Source organism: Arachis hypogaea, chromosome 11 (genome assembly GCF_003086295.3).
Source record: "Arachis hypogaea cultivar Tifrunner chromosome 11, arahy.Tifrunner.gnm2.J5K5, whole genome shotgun sequence".
Lineage (NCBI taxonomy): Eukaryota > Viridiplantae > Streptophyta > Magnoliopsida > Fabales > Fabaceae > Arachis > Arachis hypogaea.
Window position 1 is genome coordinate 91,204,615 of NC_092046.1, and position 7,416 is coordinate 91,212,030.

General features: G+C 34.7%; 1 long non-coding RNA gene across 2 annotated transcripts; it reads right to left on the minus strand.

Annotated features, from left to right (window-relative positions):
* Positions 1 to 481: 481 nt before the first annotated feature.
* LOC112722291 (uncharacterized) lies at positions 482 to 5,897 on the minus strand. Of its 2 annotated transcripts, XR_003812321.2 has the most exons (5): positions 5,375 to 5,897; positions 5,009 to 5,073; positions 2,753 to 2,834; positions 1,887 to 1,903; positions 482 to 860 (listed from the first exon to the last, which is right to left on the minus strand). It is a non-coding gene; the product is annotated as an uncharacterized lncRNA (long non-coding RNA). The 2 variants fall into 2 exon arrangements; XR_003162587.3 differs by lacking the exons at positions 482 to 860; positions 1,887 to 1,903 and adding an exon at positions 2,079 to 2,155.
* Positions 5,898 to 7,416: the final 1,519 nt, after the last annotated feature.

Below are 7,416 nucleotides of genomic sequence, written 5' to 3' on the forward strand. Positions count from 1 at the left end.
GGCTACGCTTTTTGGGCTACGGCAACGCTTTTTAGGGTGATTCCTATTCGGCCGTTGCCTATTCTCAAAGGCTACGCTTTTCTGCACCAAAGGCTACGCTTTTGGCGTTTGGGAATAGGCTACGCTTTTCAAGTGATGCTGTCCAAGACCAAAGGCTACGCTTTTCAGCTTTCATTTTTCCAGAATAGGCTACGCTTTTCAACGCTACTGCATCACTTGTAAAGCGTAGCCACATTGTATACCATAGCTACTTTTTATAAGCGTAGCCTTAGGTCCCTCTTTTTTTATTTGTATACTATAGCTACTGTATATAAGTGTAGCATTAGGTCCCTCATTGTTTTTTTTTTGTATATATATAATTTTTTTCTAAAACCTAATATTTAATAATATAATTATATATATAATCCTATCATTTTAATTAAATTAGTAAAATATTATAAAATAAAAATAATACATAATAATACAATCTAATATTCTTTAAATAATAAAAATTATCCTAAAACAAAATTTCGGTTGCCATAATAAATTAGCAGCCATAAGATCTTCTATTTGGGAATAATACACATTATTTCTCTAAAAATAAAACTTATTTCTCTAAAAATAAATTTCTTCAAAATCAATTGCACATGTACAGGGCGAAGTGGTTGTCTTTCTTTTTGTAGATCAGATGTTGGTATGGCCTGCTCCGATTGAGGCCTGGCTGACTGACTTTTGCGCATTTCCTTGTTTGAGAGTGTGCTTCTAATAATCCTTGCACTACCTTCATGCTTCTGATTCTGCTTCAGAGGTGTTGAGCCAACAATTATTTTGGCTGAAGATGTTACATTATTCTACTCTAATAAACTATCTAAATCAGACCCCTGCACAATAAGAAACCCATCAAAATATGAAGTGATAACATGATCATACATGAAAAGTCCATAAATCACAATAAAAGGAACCAAAGAACAATCCACGCCAGAACTTATAGTGCATTCCTGATTCATCATACTCCATGTCATGAGCAATAAGAAACATATTAGAGGAAAATAATCCTCAAAGTCACTTTAGTATGAACCATTATGCCAACAAAATGATATGCATTATAATAGCATCTATAAGTAGTGCTTTCTCTACAGTACATTGACCTTTTTATCATTAACTGACAAGTAATAAACAAGTGCCATCCTTAAATCTGAATAAATTAGTTAATCTCTTTCCTTGTCATTTCATGAGCCACTAAGGTTACATTGAAACCAACATTTATCAACAACTCCAACTAGTAAAAGGATGATTTAAGGATACTATCATCCATGAGAACATTCAAATAGAATGAATCAATCTAATTAATTAAAATTTAGGCGATAATTGCAGAAAACCAGATCAAGATGCATCTGATTGATACAAACTAGACATGACCAGTGGCAACTTATTGACATTGACGTCACAACATAAAGAAGCAGAATTTCAAAGTTACTTTCCATCAGAGTAAGAGCAGTAAATAAAACAACTTTCAAAGCAATTCAGGTAAGGTTTAAAGAAGCAGAATTTCAAAGTTACTTTCCATCAGAGTAAGAGCAGTAAATAAAACAACTTTCAAAGTAATTCAGGTAAGGTTTGTCCACACTGCATAAAATTGTCAGCACTTAGATCTTTTATGATTAAAAATGATCATTTATTCTAAATAGGAAAAGGGTAAATTGCGATGGCTTCTAGTGAATTTCTAGTGCAATTTAAAGTTATATAATACTTAATATTTCTATAGATTATAAGCTGTGGTATTAATTTCTTTTATAAACACAACACTAACAAAGTCAATGCAAACATTAAAAAAATAGTGTTGTATATAATTTAACTTTAACCTCAGGAAAGTGTTAGTGCCAGGAAAAGGAATTGAAGTTACTAACCGTTTTCTCATACCACTCTTTGGTAAAGAAAAGTTTGATTCCATGAACAATCAACGAGGCATAGACAATGACAAAGAGATGATGTGAGTACCAAAATGCATTGAAGCCAGTTAGACTGTTGAGTGGTTTAGGAAGCTTAATCCTATTTCTCCTGAACCAAGGTGTGGATTGTACTTTTGAGGGCTTGCACGAAGGAGGCGAAGGAAGTCACAAAAAAGATGAAAAATTGCATGTATTTCAACACCAATTGCTACTGCTACGGCTATCACCTGCAAGAACAACAACATATATACCCTCATTTTGTTTGTACTACTAACTTTATTTAAATGGTGACACATTTATTCAGCAAGGGAATCTTTGAGAAACAAATATGTTCCTTGGGAAGCAAATTTGCCACTTCTAATTCATGAAACACTCCAAATATTCTTCAAGGAAACTCCTACTCTCATGGGAACAAAATGCAAAGCTAGGAAAGGAAAAAAGATTGCCAATACAAACTACTTCACTATCTTCATTCTAATTTTTCTGTTGATGAATTTAAAAAGAAAATTCATATAAACCTCTTTAATTTCTTCCTTGGTGATTCTTCCCAATCTTATGAGCACCAGCAGCACCTTCCTTCAATTAAAAATAGCAACACTTGCTTTGATACCATATTAGAATGCAAATTAATCGAGAAACATCAAAAAGCTACTTTCACTAATGAGTAACGCAACTCACAAGTGTAAAGGATCAAGCATCCACCTCTAACACAATTAAAAAAAACAAACATATATATCAAGAAAAAGAAAAAGAATCAGTCGGTGACATCAGTTCCAGTTGAAACAGAAAATGAAGTAATAAAATTTGACTCTTAAATCACTCACCTTTAAGAGCAGAACTGCAGATGCTATAGAATAGCGACCCTGTTAAAATCTTTGTTCATCGTCCCTTAAAGTTTTTCTATATCTGCAATATGGTATATTGATTTGAAGTCATAAACTATAAACATTAAAAAAAGTGGAATGGTTGAGTGCTAATAAATCAAACAAAACTATGGATTTCTTTATAGGAAATAGCAGAAATGGGTTCTCAAGGTAAATATTTTGTTCGATTTGAAGCAGAGGCAAGTGCAAAAACTCCCTTGAAGGAAGATCTAGTTACACTTACACGCATTTCAAGAATGAGCATGTGACAGTGACACTTTTTTCAGCTAAAAGTTAGCGATCCATTAAACACGGTATACACATGAGCTTTGTGCAGGTGAATGGAATCATTTTAAAATTGAGAGTAAAAAGTAAAACATTACCGTTAAGCACAACATAACAAATAAAAGTACACGTTCATGGTGCTACTTGTAATGCAATGTTTCCATGTAAAAGGGACAAGTAAAATATAGGCAACTCATGGTATATACTATATAGTATACAAAGGAGGGATAAAAAAAAAGAAAATCAAATCAATGAGGAAGAAAAACTTTATATTCCGTTCAGTTTCTCACAAACACATGTAGCTCCTATCAAGGCTATATATCCAAACATAAGAAAAACAAAAAGCGTGAAGCAATGATATTGTACTTTATTATTTCTTGTTTTAGTCTCAGGTGGTTACAGAACAATATAAAATGTATGGGAAAGAAAAAGAGACAAGATTTCACTTCACAATTGGAGTTTGAAATGATGATGATTCTTGAAGCAAAAGAGCATCCGAATACCTCATTTTCAGAAGCACCAAGACTATGCAAATGCAAGCAAGATGAATCTGAGATTTGATATTATAAATACTCCTATTATTACTAATTAAGAAGGACCCAAAGTTTGGAATCGGTAGCAGCAAGTCTTATTAATGAATCTGAGATTTGATATTATAATTTTTAATTGTAGTTGATAAGAAGAAAGATGATTAAAAGTGCCGAAGAAAGCATAAAGCAGAAAGACAGCAAATCAGAAATCTATGGGAATCTGCAGGCTGTGTTTATAGAAATGGATAGCGCTCAAGATATAAGCATAAGCCTTCAAACCTTGTCCCAATTACTACATAAACAAAAACCAGATTACAATTTTTTAAAAACTGTAAACAGATTATCTTCCAAAGTTGTTAATCACATGTCACCTTATCAATTACCACATAATTTTGATTTCAAGGCATGTTTTGTTTGATGAAACTAAATTTCCTTATCATGAATTATTCAAAGCAGATTCTCCATCTCCAACTTACAATCAATTTCCTCAACTGTTTTAACTTTTCCTAATTTTACTACTATATCATCTCATAATACAAGTCAAAATTCTACACCTACTGCTACCTCAACAAATGAGATAAGGGATGCTAGAAGAGCAGAGAATTTAAAAAAATAGTGAAGCATCAACTCAAGTGAGAAGCATTACTAACAAAATGAGTATTTATAGCATGAAGACAGAAATATATTAGAATTAAGAGAATAGATGAGACTTGGAATCATTGAAGATGTGAAATAATTGAGTACAAGGTTTATATGCTAGTATGAAACAATGATTACTTATACAACTATGAAGCTAAAACGAACTTAACAAGCAAGATGCAAAATCAGAAAGCAAATTCTAATGAAGCAAGCAACATAAACTCAAAGAATTAGAAAGACAATACCACAGCAAAATAACTTTAACTCCTATCATGTACTATTCATACAGTAAAATAAAAATGTTCACTCAAACAGAATTCAGAGTAGATTCATAAGATAATACGTATTCAGAAGCTAAAACCTATAACCCTAAAAATTAGAAACAATATGCATTCAGAAGCTAAAACCCCCAAATTAAAAATCATAAAATCAGAACCCTAAACCACAGTACACCTTCTCACAAAACCAAAGTCAATTCATCACAAATTGAATAAAGAACAAAATTAGAATTCAACACTAATAATAACAAGCAATGATCAAATGCGATTCTGCACAGAAAAGCTTCTAACAGAGACTGCACGGCAGAAATTGAACCAGACATAGAAAAACCCTAATTAAATATGAAATTGTGATATAGAATCCTAATTAAATTTAACCCTAATTGCAGAGTATAGAACAAATTTTCTTCAATTGGCAATTTTACTATGGTGGTACAGGGTGATCAGCAGAGCATATAAAAGTGCCGTTAAACATCTCACCTTACCTTATCATGTGAAAGAAGTTCAAATAATTAGGGTCAAAATAGCGCTCACAGAGATCTTCCATTACCTGCACAGTAAAATGGACTTCAAGTGTCAACTAATTAATCAAAACAGATGTACGTAAAAGAGAATAAAAGAAAGATTATAACTGAGGGCTGAAAATATTATGAAGCAGGCAATGAAATTAAAAAGCCTTCCCCACAGAAATTGGACCTGAGTGGCTAACCTAACACTGGGGCCTTCTTCAAAAGGAATATTGAGCCCAGCTGCATCAACTTGAGCCGTGTGTTTTGTTCTTGACAATGAGGATTAAGAACCCTAATTGCCTAAATCAGAGAAAGAGAGGATACAGAACAGAGAATGCTTACCTGGTGACAGAGGATACGACCATGGTGATGAGCGGCGACGGTGAAGAAGAGATGAGCGGCTACGTAACGGCTTGGAGACGGTACAGCAACTCAGCGATGAGCTCCAGTCGATGGTAGCGCGGCGACAGAGCACAACGGCGGTGAGACATCCCATTCGAGATCCTCGGCGGTGGTACATCAGCCTGGCGGTGGCAGAACGGCGACGGCAACAAGCCCTAGCAGCGGCGGTGGAGCTTCAGCGGCGACGGAGCACTCCTTTCTTCACTCCTCCATTGCGTTTTCTCTTCCTCGAGCTCTCTCTCTCTCTCACTGGCATTCGACGACGACGACGGCAGATCCCTAGCCAGTTAGCCGCCGTCGTTCTTCCTTCCCTCTCCTCTCTTCTTCTTCCCGTTCTCCCCCTTAGCTTTCTGATTTCTTCGTGTGTGTTGAGTGAGGAGGAGGGTGTGTATTGCGTGAGTGAGGGAGTGAAGGTGATACAGGGCAAACAAAATTTCACTCAAGTGTTTATTTGGTATTTTAATATTAGAAGACACTTCTGAAGCGCACCCAAAATTTAACAAATGGGTTACTTTTTAAAAGCGCTCCCTTTGATCTAAAAAATGTATCCATAGCTTTTCAGATTTGGCTACGCTTTATAAGTGATATTTAAAATATCTAAGGAGACGCTTTTGAAGTGATGCCTCAATAGTGTTTCCTTTTCTCTTATAAAAGGGCATCATGCAAAAAAGCGTAGCCTATTCTAGGAATAGGCTACGCTTTTTAAATGTAGCTTAAAAAGAGTGTGGCTGAATGGGTATTTTTCTTGTAGTGAATAAATCATGTGCAGCATCGATGTGTACGCATACAGTGCACGTGTGTGCCCTTAAACGCAATTCAACTATGGCAAATCTTATATCATTTCGAAGCCCCGAATGTTAGGTTTCCAACACAACTAGAACCGTGTCATTTGGACCTCTGTAGCTCAAGTTATGGTCGATTAAGTGCGAAGAGGTCAGACTTGACAGCTTTGCGATTCCTTCATTTCTTCATGCGTTCTCCATTTCTACATGCTTTTTCTTCTTTCCCTCAATCCAATCCTTGCCTCCTAAATCTGAAATCACTTAACAAATATATCAAGGCATCTAATGGAATCAAGGTGAATTAAATTTAGCTATTTTAAGATCTAAAAAGTATGTTTTCACTCTTGAGCACAATTAAAGGAGAATTTACAAAACCATGCTATTTTATTGGATTCATGGGAGAAAAGTTGACAAAACCCTCTAAATTCAACACAAGCTAAATTCAACACAAGATAAACCCTAAAAATGGGGTTTATCAAGTATTCAAACCTCGGGTTGTTGATGAAGAGAATTTATCATATGGTTCAGAATCGATCAAAACAAGCATCAATTCGTTGGTAGCATAGTCCAAACCAATAATGAATTCTCAAGATCAAATATTAAATACAATATAAAATAATTCGAGATCAAGATTAATTCAACCTCTGGTCGTTCTCCCTAGGAGTTGCAATGAAATGTCATGTTATTGGCTATGAGAGAGAATTGGGGGTTGTGAATGCAAGAGAGAGCAAGTAATGTAAATGGCAAGAAATTAAATGATCATGCAAAGAATTAAGAGGAAAGCAATTAAAGCAATGGGAATAGAAATTAAGTGCTAAAAGAGCTCTTAGTGAGAATTGGGAAATTTAGGATTGCTATCCTAGTTGTGGACCACAAACACCCAATTTCTCACCAAGAGTGTGAAAACTAAACATGCAAGAAATTAAACATCAAAGCAATTAAATAAACATGCAAAGAATTAAAAGTCAAAGCAATTAAATGCAAGGAAAGGAAACTTAAAATGCAAGAAACCTCTTGGCAAGTAATTGAGAACTAAGGTTACCTATCCTAGACATTGACCACAAACACATGATGATTATGAAGAGTTAATCCTACTTAGTCCACCTTACATCGAAGATAAGACAAACAAGCATAGTTAATTTCAATCCCTAAGTCCTATGTCAACACTAAGGGGTCACATAGAGTCAAGGGAGACCAAAT